We start from the raw sequence: 16,366 nt of genomic DNA, 5'->3' as shown, positions 1-16,366 counted from the left end.
ACAGGACGGCGGGACGTGATGGCGCCCCGGGAGGCTTCGGGGGAGGGAGGCCCGGAGTGGAAGGGGCTCGAGGGTAAATTCCTCCAAAACAGCCACTGCTCCCCGGGTGGGGGCCTCGGCCCGACACCCCGGGGAGGAGAAGCCCAGCCCAGGCCCCGACGCGGCGGCGGCCACGGTAGCCCGGGCGGGGGCTTCAGAGGGTAAAATTCATGCGTGGAGAATGCGGGCATCGATCCCGCTACCTCTCACATGCTAAGCGAGCGCTCTACCACTTGAGCTAATTCCCCAGCTCGGGGGCACTTCCGCCGCGCCGCGCCATGTGGCTCACGTCACCGCCGGGTCCCCGCCGGGTCCCCGCCGGGTCCCCGCCGCCCGCGGCCTCCGCAGCGCCCCCATTGGTTTCCCTGCAGGCTGAGGTCCCGGGCCGCGATTGGTTTGCCTCAACCTAGGGTTAAAAGGCATCGGCCGCTCTCATTGGTGTTCCCGAGCGTCCATCAAGCCGCGATTCTGTTGTTGCTACGGCGTAGGGAGACCCAGCTCGGCTTCTCCGGGTTTCTGATTTGTTTCCCAGACTCCGGGTCCTAAAGGTTCCGGATCCGTCAAGTCCCTGGGAACAGAATGCCCTCCTCGCACTTGACTGACAAGGCCTGAGAGCCTATTGGAAGGGGGCAGAGGAGCCGCTGGGAGATCCAATAGGTTGAGGGGGGCGGGGGGAGAAGGCCAATGAGCCTTTGCTAGGGGGCGGGGCTACGTCTGCGATTGGCCGAGAAGCGCCCCGAGGGAGGGCGGGGGGAGACTCAAGGCCTGCTTGATACGTCCGCCATTTTGGGCGCTTCGCTGATGGTGTCGGTGAGCGCGTTTCCCGCCTGAGCGCAACTAGCGGTGGGTCGTGGGCACCTCCGGGTGGTGGGGCGGGGTGGGGGCGGCGGAGCGGGCCGCGGCGCGGGCTGCGCGGGCCTCGCGGGCGGGCGGGCGGCGGGGCGGCGGGGCTCCGGCCGGGCCTGGGCGGCGCGGGAGGGAACGTCCCAGCCCCTCTCCCCTCCCCCCCGGAATTCGCTCGCCGGGCGGCCGGGGAGGCGCGGCGGCTCCGAGTCCCCGCGGGCCGCGGCCGGCCGCTCCTGTCAGCCGGGCCGCGGCGGGCCGGGCGGCGGGTCAGGCCGCCAGCCTCGGGCCTCCGGAGCGTTCGCGGCCTGGCGCGGCGGGGAGGCCGGGCGGGCGGGCGGGCGGCCGGCGGGACGGAGGCCGGGCGGGCGGGTGAGCGGGCGCGAGCGGGCGGGCGGCTCCCGGCCAGGCTGGGCACGCGTCGGCTCCGCTTCCCCCGCGGCCGCGGAGGCAGAAAGTCGCCTCCCGACTCGCGAAGTCGCCGGGGGACTCCCGTCCTTCCCGGAGCAAGTTGTGTGGGTTTCGGGGCCGTCGCCGCGGAGTCGTGGAAATGCACGAAAGCCGGGTCCGGAGCCGCTCCGCAGCTTCGGCCTCCCCCGGGGTCGCGGCGCGGCTCCCACGTCCGGCTCGCGGGGACCGGAACTTGGACTTTGAGTTGTAGGTGGAAGCGAGTGAGTCGTCCGGTGTGTTCCTCTGCCCCGGCCGCTCAACCTGGAGACTTTCTGTCGGTCGCAGTGTGTTCTGTCCCGGCCGGCGGGGACCCCAGGGCTTTGTTTACGTTTTGCACTTGGGGGTGGGGGCGGGGGTGCGTGGTGGTGGTTTATCTATCATTCCAGAAGCACTTGTGCATGTTGATACTGTTTCACTCGATTAAGTGAAAGTTTACTGTGGTGTTTTGTCCTCAAGGTCACGTCGTAGATCAGCAGCAACAGAGAAAGGGACTCAGATTTCCAGCCACCGAAATGCCCCTTGGGCAGCAAGGGCGAAGATGCCCATGTAGCCTTCTTCTAGACTGTCTGGTTTCAGATCTGTGCCTGATCATTTTCTAGCTTCTTGACCTTGGGCAAGTGACTCAACCTGTGCTTCTTCAGTAATATGGGAATATTGGTACTAATTGTGTCTAAGAGCTTGTTCCCACAAATGGCCAAGTTATACACATAACTGAGTAGTGAATGTAAATGAGGTGGTGTAAGGAAAGTAGCCAGACAACATGCCTGGCACATGTAATCAGCTCAGCCATTAGCAATTAGTATTACTAATTGAAATTTGCATTTCAAGTGATTAGATACAATTAGGAAAGCTCTATATTTCACAGTTATTTGATTCCCCCCACCCACCCAAGGGAGGGATTCCTAAAAATTCATTAAGTTACGGCTTTGCTGGAGTTAAGTGGTGGCATTTCAAAGTGTTACGTTTAAAGGAACACTTAACTGCAGAAAAACCCTTCCTCCAGAGCTTAGGCAGGATTGTTCCTCCTCTCCTGCTCAGTGGGTACTGTGGAATGTGATTGGCCCTCATATCAGGAACTCCAGGGTCCTTACTATTCTCCCTTGTTATGAACAAGCACAAGGTTCCTATATTGAAGTAGTCTTCAGTTAAGATACAGGTTGAACATCCCTAATCCAAAATCAAAAGGACATCAAATCAGGGCTCAAAGGTTCAGATTTTGAACCATTTTGAATTGTGTGCTTAACTGGCAACATCTGTGTAAATAACTTCAAGATCTGGACAGTAACTCATGGTGCCATGCAATTTTGGATAAGGAATGCTCAGCCTGTAGTTTGGGAGATGTCTGTTGTCTGGATGAGTGCTTTAGCAGCTATTCTGCCCCTCTCCGGGACTGCTCAGGGAGTCTGGAATATTTAACCAAAGGCAATGCACTGGGCCCCTGTCAGACTAACCACTCTCAGGGCTTGCTCTGTGTATCCTCCATGATATTGGAAATCATTGCCTTTCTTTTGGTGCTAGTTACTTTGGCCTTGGCATAGTTTGTTACACTGGTGTAGTTAATAAATAGACTTCAGTCTTCTGTTGAGCATCTTGTTGGTCTCACTTACCTAAAGACAGGAGGAAGGTTGTTTTGAGTTTAGAAGACTCATCCTCTGTGTAAAATTGAGCAAAGTAACACTCCTCCCCACACCCTCTGCCAAAACATCATTCATAAAAACCAGCTTGCTAGTTTCAGTGACTAATTGAGAGTTTGAGAGTCATCTGGACAGTAAATGAATAGTGAAGAAAGTAGACTTGATAGGGTAAGGAGTACTTTTTTTTTTTTTTTTTTAGCATCAGTTTGATCCAGAAAGTGATATGCTTGTTACAAGTAAACCTTTCTTCCTTAAAACAGTATTTGTCAGGTGTTTAGTTTGTTTTCTGCATTTCAGTTTGTTTTGAGAACTCTACAATTTTGTGAATATATGTTGGTTTAAGATACTACATTTTACCACAATTCAGAAGAGTTAATGGTAGTGAAAAATCAAGTTTTTCTCAGAGCTCAGCTGAAAGTCAGCATAAAAAAGCATGGGTCAGGGCTGGGAGTTTGGCCTAGTGGTAGAGTGCTTACCTAGCATGCATGAAGACCTGGGTTCGATTCCTTGGTACCACATATATAGGAAAAAGCCAGAAGTGGTGTTGTGGCTCAGGTGGTAGGGCGCTAGCCTTGAGAAAGCTCAAGGACAGTGCTCAGGCCTAGACCATATGCAGGATCATCATCCCTTAGTACGAATGGGGACTTGGTTCCAGGACATTCCCACTGCCAGTGTGGATGCTGAAATCTGAAGATGCTCAAGACCCCTCTATAAAATGCTGAGTGTCTGTATATGTCACCTACACACAGCTCCTGTATATTTTACATCATCTCTAGATTACTTAAATTATCCGATATAAATATAGTTTTTATGCTACAACATTTACAGAATGTCAAGAAAGGAAATATCTATACATGTTAAGCAGAAATTTAACTAATAAATACTCTAGCTATAAGTGCACAAAAGTCCCAAGGATAGGGGTTGGGAGCATGGCCTAGTGGTAGAGTGCTTGCCTAGCATGCACAAAGACCCAGCTTCAAGTCCTTGGTACCACATATACAGAAAAAGCCAGAAGTAGTGCTGTGACTCAAGTAGTATCGAGCTAGACTTGAGAAAGCCCAAAGACTGTGCCCAGGCCCTGGACTGGGGGAGGGGGGGTTGGGGGGAGAATAACACTTTGAAGAATTGGGATACGGCTAGTGGGAACAGCATGGCATACCTATACACCACTTACTTCATAGGGATTCAGTACAGTGCTTGGTGCCAAGAAAACTTTCTGTAATTTTTAAAAAACCTTTCAATCAATGGCTAGGTGATGCTGGAGGTGCAGAAGACACAGATACAAAGGACTGACTCTAGAATCCTAACAGGCTTTGTTAACTGGTCTTGGTAACTGCCAGTCTCTCCCCCCAGAATACAAGTCCTTACTGGTTTATTAGTCAGTGAATCCCATTCCTGGCAGAGTAAGGACTCAATATAGCTGCTGATCAAAAAAGGGAAGATTAGAAGTAGATCAGGTTGCCTACATTTCTCAACACATCCCTAGACAAAATTTCAGGATGAAAATGGAAAGTGCCATCATGACTCTGCCTTTTATATGTCCAAATAATAACATGAAGTTGCCAAAAACTTGGTTAGTTTTCATGTTAGCAAGTCTTCCGTTCAGTAAGTGAGATAGAGAACTAAATTTCCTCCTAAGTGGAGGAAAGCCATCCCTCAGATGGCTCTGGGTCAGAGTCCAGGGCACGAAGGGCTCTCCCTTTGCTAGAAGCCAAGTCAGCACACCATATGCTTCTCTCTTGCCCTCAAAGGGCAGAATGAGTAAACTGATCCAGGACTAGTTCTCTGGGAAAAGGTAGAGAAGTTGAAGGTAGATACAGTCTACAACAAAAACTGACAGTGACTGGCATGTTGATGGAAAAGATACAAAAATAAGAAATACCAGTAGTACTACCACAGGAGCAAGCCCTAGTATTACTGATGGGGATGGGTTTCTGGGAAAGGGTCATTAACAATGTGGTAATTACTTCCATGAGGTAAAGGAGAAAATGGTTCAGTTTTAGTCTGTTAAATCATTCATTTAAAAAAAAAAAGTTTTTCTTTTTTTTTTTTTGAGCCACAACTCCAATTCTGGCCTTTTTGTTAGGTAGTTAACTGGACAGTCTCATGGACTTTACTGCTCTGAGCTGTGATCTCAGGTCTCAGTCTACTGAATACCTAAAATTATAGGCCTGAGCCACCAGAAACAGGCTCATTTAAATTTACTTTAAAACTCATTCTTTAGGTGCCTATGAAAGGATTCATGAGCATCATCTCTTCACCTTGCTGAAATAACCTTCAAGGCAGAATGTAGGTGCTACTTCAAAGGCCAAGCTCACCGATTCCCCAAAGGACCTAGTAACCCAAAACAAAGCCCAACTGCTGAAATGTTGTTTGGGAAGCTTTTAAAATTAAGATTCTCAATGCCACCCTAAATTTGTAGAGGTAGATCCCAGATTCTAATGCTGGCCCACCTAGGATCTCCCAGATAAGAGTTTTTCATCTTCAACACCAGTGATCCCTGAGGCTGACTTATCTAGGTGGGGGAGTGGCTGTGGTGATAGTGGAACTCTTGGCCTCTACCCTTTCGAAGTATACCACAGGTGTGACAGGCAAAAACGTCCCCTAGGGAAATAACAGTTACACCCCCCCCCCCCCCCCCGTTAAGAAACCTGACCTGGCCAGGAGTTTGGCCTGGTAAAGTGCTTGCCTAGCATGCACCAAGACCTGTGTTTGATTCCTCAGTATCACATACATAGAAAAAAGTAGGAAGTGGTGCTGTGGCTCAAGTGGTAGACCTCTAGCCTTGAGGAAAGTCCAAGGACAGTGCTCAGGCCCTGAGTTCAAGCCCCACGACTGGAAAAAAGGAAAGACACCTGACCAAAAGCAAATAAAAAGCTAATTATTATTCTGATTTTTGCCTTTAAGTTCTTGCAGTGCTGGGGATGAACACAGGGCTTTGTACTTTGCTGCTGAGCTACATCTCTAGCCCCCAAACCAATCATTTCAGAACAGAAGCTTTTTTTTTTTTTGCCAGTCCTGGGTTTGAGCTCAGGGCCTGAGCACTGTCCTTGGATTTTCTCAAGGCTAGAGCTCTACCACTTGAGCCTCAGCACCACTTCCGGCTTTTTCCTGTGTATGTGGTGCCGAGGAATTGAACCCGGGTCCTCATGCATGCTAGGCAAGCACTCTACCACTAGGCCAAACTCCCAGCCCCAGAACAGAAGCTTTTGAAGGTGCAAAAAGACATTGCAATGGAAACACTAATCACCTGGTCAGCATACTATCTAATAACTAAAATACTATGCCCCAGAATATAATACATATAATTTTGTGTTAATATAAAAAGAAAAAAGTATCTAAATTTTCTTAAGAAAGGGCAGGCATATAGCTCACAACTCCAGCAATTGGGAAGATGAGACACGAGATTCACCACCACCGCAGGGCCACCCAGGCAAAGTACAAGACCCTATCTGAAAAATAACTACAAAAAAAAAGGGGTAAGCCTGGCTCAAATGGTAGTGAATGCAAAGAGCTGAGTTCAACATTCCCTCCCCCCAAAAGGAAAGCCATAAATATGAAAGCTGACTAAAGCCAAGAGGCTAGTTATATTTTTTTAGTACTTTCTAAGAAAAACTAGCTAACCTTACTTAGCTTCCACTGTACTAACCAACAGCTCAGATCCTGAGGATCAAATGAGACTCGTGCTTTTTTTTTTTTTTTTTAATTTTGGCCAGTCCTGGTGGTTAATTGAATATCTTGCACTGGTTGGCATTGAACCATGATCCTCCAATCTCAGTCTCCTGAGTAGCTAGGATTACAGGTGTAAGCCATCAGTGCCTGGCTGTTTTCTTTCTTAAGATAGGGTCTCGCCATATAACCTCTAGATCCTCTTGCTTTTTAGTTTCCTGGGTGCCAGGATTACAGGTATGCTTTAACCACACGTGGTTTGTTGCTGATTTTTTTTTCTTTTTTTCTTTTTTTTTGTGGTGGGAGGTTCTTTAGGGCTTAAACTCAGGGCCTAGACACTGCCCCTGAGCTTTTTGCTCAAGGGTAGCACCTGAGTGTCAGCTCTAGTTTCTGGGTTTTTTTGGTGGTTAATTGGAGATAAGAGCTTCGGGGACTTTCCTATCCAGGGCTGGCTTTGAACCGTGGTCCTTAGATCTCCTCCACCTAGCTAGGATGACAGATGTGAGCCATTGGTACCTGGCTTTAACTAAATATATACAAATGCTGATGTTCTTCTTAATGACTTTGGACAACTAAATATTATTAGTTCCAAACTAGAAATTATTCATATTCCAAAGGTTGACTGCCATGAAGTCTGGTGGCCCAAAGTATAGATTAAGTTTGGGAACATTAGTGAGTGAATCTAAAATGGCTGATGAAATAAAGGTAGACCCAAATGCCAAGTCAGACATGGGCAACCTGTGTGGATTTTATGTAGCTCTGGCTCCTGGAGCCCAATTTAAATTTGAGCAAGAATACTGGTGGCAGAGAGATACACTGGGGGAGAGTGAGAAGGAGAGCTTGCCCGAGAGCGCAGCATCCTGATGTACTCAAGGGCAGTTTGGCAAATTAGATGGACCTACACTACACTTTCTAACTCCAGACAAGGACAGTGACGGGAGGAACGTTGACTTGATTGCCCTTTGGGGGTTCTGTCATGAGAATCATGATTTTGACTGACAAAAACTTGAAAGAGGGGCCTGGAGTATGGCCTAGTGGTAGAGTGGTTGTCTAGCATGCATGAAGACCCAGGTTTGATTCCTCAGTACCACATACATAGAAAAAAGCAGGAAGTGGTACTTTGTAGCCTTGAGAAAGCCCACTAACAGTGTTCAGGCTCTGAGCTCAAGCCTAGGACTGGCAAAAAAAAAATAAACAACTGGAAAGGTCATTAGTACATAGAGTAAAATTTATACTATTGAAGAATGAACCTAGAGGTGGCAGAGAAATCTCAGTTTATAGAGAATTCCTTAGAATTATAGTAGCCCAGCTTGGCCAGTTTTTGTTTTTGTTGGTCATGAGGCTTATTTACTCAAGGCTAGCAATCTACAACTTTGAGCCACTGCTCCACTTCCCATTTTCTGGTGGTTCATTGGAGATAATAGTCTTCAGAGTTTCCTGCAGGCTGGCTTTGAACTGTGATTTTTAGATCTCATACTCCTGGATAGCAAGGATTATAGGTGTGAGCCACGAGCGCCTAGCCTAGCCTAGCCTGGCCCGGGCCACATTTTAAGTACATTTGTTTCAAGAGAAAAATCACAGATGGATCTCAAAATTAACAATAAATGGTTAACTTTTGGGGGGGAGTAAAATATTTTCTGTCATTCTGTAGTAGGTGAGGAGACAGTGGCTCTAGGTTTTCTTTTGTTGACATGAAGCTACACAGAATTTCTCTTGTCTTAGGAAAGTGGGCAGATCTGATGCAAGCGAGACCCTCTCTCTTCAGATCTATCTTTTCTCTTTCTTTCTCCCTCCCTTCCTTCCTTCCTTCCTTCCTTCCTTCCTTCCTTCCTTCCTTCCTTCCTCCCTCCCTCCCTCCCTCCCTCCCTCCCTCCTACCCTTCCCTCCCCCCCTCCCCTCCCCTCTCCTCTCCTCTACTTTCCTTTCCTTTCTTCTTGGTGCCACTTTTGGAGTTTGAACTCAGGGCCTGGGCACTGTCCCTGTGCTCTTCACCTCAAGGGTAGCACTCTTATCACTTGAGCTATAGCACCACTTGCAGCTTTTTAGTAGTTTATTGGAGATAAGAGTCTAATGGACTTTTTTCTCAGTCTGACTTTGAACCATGGTCCTCTGATCTTAGCCTCCTGAGTAGTTAGAATTACAGGCTAGAGCTACCAGCATCTGGTTCTCCCTTCAAATTTAATAACACTTTGATCTCTTTTCTCCTGTGGATATGTTTTTATATTGTATGCTTTAAAATTTTTTAATGATACCTGGGTTTGGACTCTGGGTCCACTACTTGCCTAGCTTCTTACTTTTTTGATGCTTTGCCACTTGAGCTCCACCGTTAACCTGGCTTTTTGCTAGTTGCCTGGGCTAGCTTCGAACTGTGATCCTCTGGATCTCAGCCTTCTGAGTAGCTTTTGTTATAGGGGTAAGTCTTTAGCTCCTGGTCCCACTGTGGGTTTCTAATCCTTGATTCACGTTATGGTAGGTGCATTCGTTCCTATCATAATCAGTTGCTGCTGAGGAGATATTGAGAATATATTGTGGTTAAGAAGTGCATAAACTCTTAAATATAAGCTGGATTGAACTTGTGGCTGCGTAGTTTCCCAGCTGCGTTATCCTTGTATTAGTAGACACCTTTGATCTTACTTTCCTTACCTGTGGAGTGAATATTAAATATCTGTTTAGCCAAGTGCCCAGTGGAGTGGTACTTGTATCATTATTGTTTTCCTTAGAGATAAGGGCAGAAACAAGTCTGTAAGGTTCAGTGAATGCCCCGAGGAAGAGAAATGAAATATTGTGGGCCATGGAGAAACTGGAATGAAGAAAGCTTGTCAGGTAATACAAGGTGATGGTGATTTTGGTCAGAGAGGTTTGTAGTAGGTGTTTATGCAAGATGTTTTTTCTTCAAATTAGGGTTATGTTATACACTTTTTTTTTTTTTTTGCCAGTCCTGGGGCTTGAACTCAGGGCCTGAGCACTGTCCCTCAGCTCTTCAGCTCAAGGCTACCTCCCTACCCTTGAGCCAAGCCCCACTTCCCGTTTTCTAGAGGTTAATTGGAGATGAGTCTCCTTTTGTGCCTGGGCTGCCCTTGAACTTTGATCCTCAGATCTCTGCCTTCTGAGTAGCTAGGATTACAGGCATGAGCCACCGTGCCTGGCCTTCCTTGGGCTTTTTCTAGGCTAGAGATCTATCTACCATTTGAGCCACAGTAACATTTCTGGCTTTTTCTATGTATGTGGTATCAAGGACTTGAACCCAGAACTTTGTGCATGCTAAGCAAGCATTCTACCACTAGTCCAAACTCCTGGCCCCTACACATTTTATTTCACACATATAGCATGAATAAATATAATCCTTTTTTTGGTGTGAGTAGAGAGAAATCCCTGAGGTTTTTACAGTTTTCTAAAATGTCTTTACCATTTCCCTGGCACCTATGGCATTTATAAGTGTAACTTTGTTGTGGAATCCCCTGCATTATATAAAACCATACATACTTTCATCATGCTAAGTAAGGTGCTGTGGATAATTCCATCTGAATTAAAGGACCACAGTGTATTAACAGGTGATTGAGTCTGGTAACACATTTTGATTTTTGATTTCATACTTAATTTCTTTTTTTTTTTTTTGGTCAGTTATGGGGCTTGAACTCTGGGTCTGAGCACTGTCCCTGAGCTCTTCAGCTCAAGGCTGCTGCCCTTCCCTTGAGCCACAGTGCCACTTCCTTTTCTTTTTTTTTCCTTTTTTCTTTTTGTCGGTGGTGGAACTTGGACTCTGGGCCTGGGCGCTGTCCCTGAGCTCTTCACTTCAAGGCTAGCACCCTATCACTTGAGCCACCACTTCCCGTTTTCTGGTGACTAATTGAAGCCTGGGTCTTTTGTGCAGGGGCTGGTTCTGAGATCCTCAGATCTCAGCCTCCTGATTAACTAGGGTTACAGGTGTGAGCCACCAGCACCGAGTTTCAGTATTTTCTGTAAGGGCCAGTTAGTGATATTTTATGTTTTTCAGGCTCGGTGTACTGCAGCAGAGGTGGCTGTTTCCTGCAGAGCTTCACTATAAACACAGACAGTGGGCTGCATTCGCCTAAGGAGCCATAGCTTGCCAGTGCTCCTTCCAAGTTACTTATATTTCAAGGTGGTTTTTTGGTTTTTTTGGCCAGTCCTGAGTTTGGGCTCAGGGCCTGGGCACTGTCCTTCAGATTTCTTAAGGCTAGATAGAGTTCTACCACTTGAGCTATAGCACTACTTATGGCTTTTTTCTGTGTATGTGGCACCTAAGAATTAAACCCAGGTCTTTGTGCATGCTAGACAAGCACTCTACCACTAGGCCAAACTCTTAGCCGTGTATTTCTTTCAAGTTTTAATGAGCTCATATATATTCAAAGAATAGATCACATAGTGTGTACAGATGCTATTAAAAATGGAAACTAACAATGCTGACTTGCTAACCAGCTTAAATAGAATTTTGTCACCAGTTTTGAATCCTTGTGGGTCCTTCTCCTGATCACTTTCCTTTCTCCTGCCTCAAGGTATTTTATTGCTTTATTTTTATGGTGTTGCCTTCTATTTACATAATGTAACTTTACTTTTGCATGCCATAAAACTGCAAACTGAATTATTTTGTTTTATGATTTTTCTTTAAATCTTGAGATATTTATTCAATATTTGAGGATGTGTTATGTGTCAGGTACTGCTGTAGGTTAGCATTGAACAAAGCAGACCCTCTATGCAGCTTACATTTAGTGAGAGAAGCAAGAAAAGATCCCAGGAGTACCGGGTTTGGTGGCCCATGCCTGTAATTCTGTCTGCTTGAGAGACAGGCATTTAGAGGTCAAGGCTCACCTTGCTGCTTATAGCAGCAAGACCCTATATTAAACATGCAAACAAACAAACAAACAGGTTTGGAGTATGGCTTAAGTGGTAGACTCCTTGTTTAGTATGCACAAGCTCCAGGGTTCCATCTCTAGTTCTCACCCCCCTCCAAAAAAAGGAGGAGGAGGAGGAAGGGGAGGAGAAAAGAAAGTGAATGTATCCATGTGGCAGCAGGAAAGATGCGTAGATGGGTCTGTTTGCAGGTTTCAATGTATTGGTCAAGGTAGATCTTCCTGAGAATGGCCCTTCTACAGGTGAGGGGACCATGGGTGGGACAAGCACGCATTCTAAGCAGAGGGTCTAGTGTGCATGAAGTGCAGTGTGTATGAATGTTTGCTCTGGGAGGGCAGTGTGGCTGGGACAGGAGGGAAGTGGGGGAATAAGTCTGCTGGGCCGTAGCTGAGATTTGGTCTTTTTCTGTGAGTCTACTTTGAGCAGAAGTATGACATGATCTGGTTTCTAAAGGTCCCCCTGAAGCCGGGTTAAGAATAGCTGTCCCTGTGCTCCTGGAAGGAGGCTAGGAGCTGTGGCAGAGACCCAGCAGAGCAGTTGTGCCAGCTTGAACTGCAGGGAACAGGGGTGGTAGGTGAGAAGTAGTTGGATTCTGGATTCATTTTGAAGAGAGAGCGGGCAGGATTTGCGCAGATTGATGTAGGTGGAAGGGAAAGGAAGGGAAGGATGGGATGAGGGACTTTTGTTTGGGGTGGGAGTCACCATTTAAGAAGAAAGGGAAGAATCTAGGAAGAGCAGATGTGACAGCTAAATCAGGAGTTGGGCTTGGGTCTGTCCAGTTAGGAAAATGTTGAAGCTGACGGGAATCCTGTAGGAGGTGACAGGAGAGGTCTGGGCTGCCTTGGGACTTGAGGTGGAACTGGAGAGTTGTGAGGTTGAGCAAGGGCCAGCTCTGAGTCAGGAGCAACCAGGTGAGAGTGGCCGCCAAGGTGAAGCCAGGGCAAGTGTTGTAGGAACCTGCCTGGTGCCTGAGCTTAAGGTCAGGTGTGAAGAGGCGGAAGAGCAGCCCTCACATTGCAGTGTGAGTCAGAAAGGATAGAAGAAAATGCCACACCAATGGGATTTTGTTGAGATGGGATGAACCACAGCATTATTGTCATGTTGGTGGGAAATGGTTTTGTAGAGAGGAGATGCTTTCTGGGACCCTAATTTTGGGAAAGATAAAGGACCAGGCCAAGGGCCTATCTGGAGATTGGCATTCATGGGCTCTTCCTTGGTGAGAAAAGGGCAGATGAGGGGGTCAAGTAGTAGGAATCACAGACATGTGCATGTTTCAGTGAGATGAGGGAGAGTTGGGGTGAGCAGTGTGTGAGTGAGGAGAGGTGTAGAGAAAGGGTGAAGTTTTCTGTGGGAAAGGTGAATAGGTTAAAATGTGGGAAAGGCATTTCTTGAGTTGAAATGCAGGTGTTGCGATTCTGTTTTTTGCTTCCTTTTACAGGATTGTGGTTTTCCAAACAAGAATGGAAGAAGGCAAAGAGGGCAGGTGAGGGACGGTTTGGCAGGGTGCTCAGTGGCATTAAAACTGAGGAGCGTGGCAGATGAGGACTCTTGTCCATGCTGGCATGCTTGGCTGTAGTGTATTCCTTGTCATTGTATTTCAGAATGAACGAGTCTCATTTTATTCTATGTCTCATTACTGGAGAGTATTGGGCTTGGGCTCAGGGCATGAGCACTGCCCTTGGGTTTTCTCAAGGCTCGAGCTCTACCACTTGAGCCACAGCACCACTTTTGGCTTTTTTCTATGTATGTGGGACTGAGGAATGGAACCCGGGTCTTCGTTAATGCTTAGACACTCTACCACTAGCCAAATTCCGAGCCCTACTCTCAACACTTGCAAAAGCATTTTCCCCAAAGTTCAGACTTTGGAAGGCATTCAGGGTAGTAGAGCCATCTATATCGTCAATGTTAGATGATGCAGGTTGTTTCCAAAAGGTTCAGGATCAGTTTGGCCTTGGGATGGCAGCTATATTGCCATTTGTCAGGTATGATCCTAAACATTGGGTTTTATAAAGAACAACTTTACTGAGATGTAATTCACATACAGTTCACCCTTAAACCACACAATTTAAAGAGTTTTAATAAAGAATTGTAAAATCATTACCATGATCTAATTTTAGAACATTTTCATCGTCTCCAACAAAACTTTGTACCCATTTGTCTGTTTTGGACATTTTATATAAAGAGGTATGTGTGATTACTGTTTTTCACTTAGCTTATTTTTAAGGATCCTCTGTTTTTAGCACCTCTTTCCTCCTTTCCTTTTTCCCTCCCCTCCTCTCCTCTCTTTTCACAGCACAGGATCATCTTGAAATCTACCTGCCTCATTCCGTGAGTGTGGGATTACAGGTGTGTGTTGTTACCATGTCTGGTTTTCCATGCTCTTTGTTTTTGATTTCTTAAAAAAAAAAAGTCATTTTTAGGTGTTATCTTTAGTTCTATCTTTGAGATTAACAATTCTCTTCAGCTTGAAATTATGGCCTGAGCCCTGTCCTTGGACTTTCTCAGAGCTACTACTTGAGGCACAGCATCACTTCTGGCTTTTTCTGTGTATGTGATGCTGAGGAATCAAACCCAGGTCTTTGTGCATGCTAGGCAAGCACTCTACCACTAGGCCAAACTCCTGGCCCTGTCTTTTCACTTTTGTAGTTTGACTCTTATTCATTGACTGACTTTAGTTTTAGGTTTTTGTTTGTTTGTTTTTAATTTTGCCATTCCTGGAGCTTGAACTCAGGGCCTGGGCACTGTCCTTTGACACTGTCCTTGGACACTTTTTGCTCAAGGCACTCTTGAGCCACAGGGCAATTTTCAGCTTTTTTTGTGTATGTTGTACTGAGGAATCGAATGCAGGACTTCATGCATGCTAAGCGAGCACTCTACTACTAGGCCATAGTCCCAGCCCCTCATTTTATTCTTTTTTTTTTTTTTGGCCAGTCCTGGGCTTGAGCTCAGGGCCTGAGCACTGTCCTTGGACTTTCTCAAGGCTAGAGCTCTACCACTTGAGCCTCAGCACCATTTCTGGCTTTTTTTCTGCGTATGTGGTACCGAGGAATCGAACCCGGGTCTTCATGCATGCTAGGCAAGCACTTTAACCACTAGGCCAAACTCCCGGCCTCATTTTATTCTTTTATGAGCAATTCTAGAGATTGAACCTAAGAACTCAAGAATGCTCGCAATGGGCCTGGAGCCAGGCTTAGTGGTAGAGTTCTTGCCTAGCATACACAAAGCCCTGGGTTCACTTCTTCTCAGGTGGTAGAGCATTAGCCTTGAGAAAGCTCAAGGGCCATACCCAGGCCCTGAGTTCAAGCCCCAGGATTGGCCAATACCAGCATTTGCATACTTACCTTTTTGTTTGTTTTTGGAAGCTCATTTCCTCTTTTGTTTATTTTCAAGTATATGTTCACCACCTTTGTTTATTATGCTGTAGTTTGACAAGAATGGTCATATGCCCTCAGTGCATATGTAATCTATGGCCAACAGATACTTCATTCAGTTCACCCCATTGAGCTCCTACCATTGTACAAGACACTGGATGCTTGGTTTTTGTCAGAGAATAAACTAGACAATATTTTGTACCTTGATGGAGCTTTGCTTCCAGTACAACCCTCTGAGAGGTAGCTCTGAGACTATTCCCCTTGTTCTTATCAGCTAAGTCTTAAATTTCAATAAGTAATTCAAATCTTGCCCAGGATTTTTTGGTATATTGACCAAGTAAGCAGATGTGTGTAGTCTCTGAGATTTAGGTTGCTTATACTGTCAGTGTGGATTACTTTATTTATTTATTTATTTTTGCCAATCCTGGGCCTTGAACTCAGGGCCTGGGCACTGTCCTTGGGCTTTCTCAAGACTTGAGCTCTACCACTTGAGCCACAGCACCATTTCTGGCTTTTTGCTATATATGTGGTACCGAGGAATTGAACCCAGTTCTTCGTGCATGCTAGGCAAGCACTCTACCACGAGGCTAAACTCTCGGCCCATTTATTTATTTATTTTGACAGTCCTGGGGACTGAACTTAGGGCCTGAGCACTGTCCTTGGGCTTTCCTCAAGGCTAGTGCTCTACCACTTGAACCAAAGCACTACTTCCAGCTTTTTTCTATGTATGTGGTACCGAGGAATTGAACCTAGTCTTCGTGCATGCTAGGTGAGCACTCTATCTCTAGGCCAAACTCGAAGCCCCGTGGATTACTCTTTTAAGCCTCTACTGCTGAATTATCAAGTGAATGATTTGTTTTGTTGTTGTTTTTGTTTTTTGATAATATTTGGATTTGAACTGAAATCTGTATTTGCTAGGCAGGTTCTGTAGCACTGAGCCACACCTCTTTTTTGCTCTGGTAATTTTGAAAAGCAGTTTTACTTTTTGCCCAGGCTTGTACTTGGACTGACGTCCTATTTTTATACTGTGCTGGGATGACAGGTGGTGTGTTTATTACCACACCCAGCTACTTTTGTTGAGATGAAGACTCCTGGACTTTCATGTCTAGGCTAACCTGGACCTGTGTTCCTTCAAGAATTGTGATCCTCCAAATCTCAGTCTCCCAAGTAGCTAGTATGCAGGCATGAGCCACTAGTGCTTGGTCAAGTTTTGATTAAAATGTCAGTGTTTAAACATTATCATAGAGGATTTTTTTTCTTTTATTTTCTTTGTTACTTGTGGGGCTTGTGTGTTTTGTTTTTTAAGAGCTATAATTTCCCTTTCTTTAACCTGGATTATTCTTTTGTCAGCAATTTTGTAGGTTTTCTACTCCTTCACATTATTCATTTTTATATCTAGACATGTGAAAGATTTCAGCATTAGCTTTTTTGAATGTGAGTCTTTGATTGCTGGAAAACTTTAATGTGATCTTCGTGTGTGTAATTCTAGTC

General features: G+C 46.0%; 1 protein-coding gene and 1 non-coding gene across 13 annotated transcripts in view; one reads left to right on the top strand and one right to left on the bottom strand.

Moving 5' to 3' along the window:
* Positions 1 to 214: 214 nt before the first annotated feature.
* Positions 215 to 287, bottom strand: Trnaa-agc (transfer RNA alanine (anticodon AGC)). Its single transcript has one exon. It is a non-coding gene; the product is annotated as a tRNA-Ala (tRNA).
* Positions 288 to 796: 509 nt separating this feature from the next.
* Positions 797 to 16,366, top strand: part of Ppp6r3 (protein phosphatase 6 regulatory subunit 3) — a 112,085-nt gene continuing 96,515 nt past the window's right edge. For 11 of the 12 annotated variants that reach the window (XM_090347208.1, XM_090347207.1, XM_090347204.1 and 8 more), the window contains exon 1: positions 797 to 882. The gene's annotated coding sequence lies outside the window, so the exon portion shown is untranslated. Of the gene's footprint in view, positions 883 to 12,324; positions 12,988 to 16,366 lie in introns of those variants that run through there. The other variant, XM_090347199.1, reaches the window with a different exon arrangement.

Source organism: Megascapheus bottae, chromosome 16 (genome assembly GCF_031878675.1).
Source record: "Megascapheus bottae isolate mThoBot1 chromosome 16, mThoBot2.hap1, whole genome shotgun sequence".
In the NCBI taxonomy this organism is placed as follows: Eukaryota; Metazoa; Chordata; class Mammalia; order Rodentia; family Geomyidae; genus Megascapheus; species Megascapheus bottae.
This window is presented reverse-complemented; position numbering and strand designations above follow the sequence as displayed.